This window comes from Suricata suricatta, chromosome X, assembly GCF_006229205.1.
Source record: "Suricata suricatta isolate VVHF042 chromosome X, meerkat_22Aug2017_6uvM2_HiC, whole genome shotgun sequence".
NCBI lineage: Eukaryota > Metazoa > Chordata > Mammalia > Carnivora > Herpestidae > Suricata > Suricata suricatta.
This window is the reverse complement of record NC_043717.1, coordinates 28,737,515-28,739,279: the sequence shown is the minus strand read 5'-3', so window position 1 is coordinate 28,739,279 and position 1,765 is coordinate 28,737,515. Positions and strand designations below refer to the sequence as shown.

General features: G+C 51.8%; 1 pseudogene; it reads right to left on the bottom strand.

Annotated features, from left to right (window-relative positions):
* Positions 1-807: 807 nt before the first annotated feature.
* LOC115284053 lies at positions 808-1,508 on the bottom strand (annotated as a pseudogene).
* Positions 1,509-1,765: the final 257 nt, after the last annotated feature.

Here is a 1,765-nt window from a genome sequence, read left to right as displayed (position 1 = left end):
TAAGGTAAATTCTGAAAACTGTATGGGGCAAGATCATGATTTGGGCTTGTGTTGAGGAACAGTTCTCCACAAATGTCTCTTATTAACGCATGTCTATGACCAAGGAACTATATGGTATCTGTACTTTAGATTAACTTTTCAATAAGACTTCCAGTATATTCCCTTTTTTAAAAGGGTTTATTTATTTTCAGAGGGGGGCCGGGAAAGAATCCCAAGAAGGCTCCACGCTGTCAGCACAGAGCCCGATACAGGGCTCGAACTTAAGAAACATGAGATCATGACCTGAGCCAAGATCCAGAGTCAGACATTTAACCAGCTGAGCCACCCAGGCGCCACCAGTAAATTCCCTTTTGACTTCATCTAGCCCAACCGAGTTTCCGTTCAACGTGGCTTGTGACTTTCAACACAAAGATGCTAATGGGGATAGAAAAAGCTGTCCTTTGGGGGATAATTTTTAGGAATCTAGTTGTTTAATAGGGGTATCAGCTTAATTTAGAGTTGTTAATATACAACTTTTGGAGAGAAAAGTGATAAAGTGTAGTTCTCTGGTTCAAGGTGTAGAATGCAAGAAACGAAAGAAAGATGCATCTATTAATCCACAACTACTTAAGCTTGTGACTAAAATTACAATAAATGAAGAAGCCTTTTGGAAAAATACTTTGGACAAAGAGGATTATGGTGAAAAGCATTTAAGCACTATGCTTATTGTTTTGTCTTAAGTGGGGAGATGGGTACACATTTAACTTCTAATTCTTATTTAAATGCCAATTGTATTCATTTTGGGGGGGGGGGGAAGCCCACAATGGTTTATTTATTTCTTAGTAATAGCATCTTTGTGGGGAAGAACAAAAAGGGGAGGGTACCGGGAATGACGTCCCTCTGGGGCAGGAGGCTCAAGCGGTCCACAATCCCTTGTCCCTCCCCGTTAGGGACACTTGGGTGTGGAGAAGTGAAAGGGAAGAAGCAGGGCATGATTGATAAAGCTAAGGAGTAGACAAAAGGCACTGGTAGGTTTGATCTTGGCCCTGTGGGAGGGAGGGCATGGCCCTGGGCTCCTAGGTATGCAGACCTGGCTGCTAGTCCTTTCCCTTCCCTTTCTTGGCTTTGGCCTTGGCTTTGGTCTTGGGGGTGCAAGGCTTGGTCACGCGGATGGTCTCCTGGTACTGGGCGTTGTACCGCACCTTCTTTAGGGTGCCTTGGCGGGCTTTCATGCCTGTGCTCCCATCACACGCTCCCCAGCTCTCAAACTTGTACTTGCAATCGGCTCCAAACTCCTTCTTCCAGTTGCAGGGCACCCTGCACTGGACGCGCTGGGTCTGGGCCCCACAGGTGCCCTCGCAGAAACCTACGCCGCAGTCCTTGCTGCTGGGGGTGCAGGGTCCCCAGGCCCACTCCGCGCACTCGCTCCCGGGGCCGCCCTTCTTCACTTTGTCTTTCTTCTTGGCCACCGCGGTGGTGAGCGCCAGCAGGGTGAGGAGGACGAGGAGGAGGAAGCCTCGGTGCTGCATCCTCCCGCCCCTGTCCCCGCAGTCCAGGCGGCGGTGGCAGGACTCTGGGGCCGGCCCCTCGTCGCTAGCCGGGGCGCACAGCCGGAGGCGACTCCTTGGGGATGGCCTGGAGCCCAGGACGCAGCTCAGATCCCCACCCCGCCTCCAGCCCCCAGGGCGGCTGGGGCCCAGCGGGCGAGGGGCCGAGGACGCCGCTGCACGCCCGCCGGGACCCCGCGCGCTCACTCCTCATTATATATATTAGATACCTGTTACGT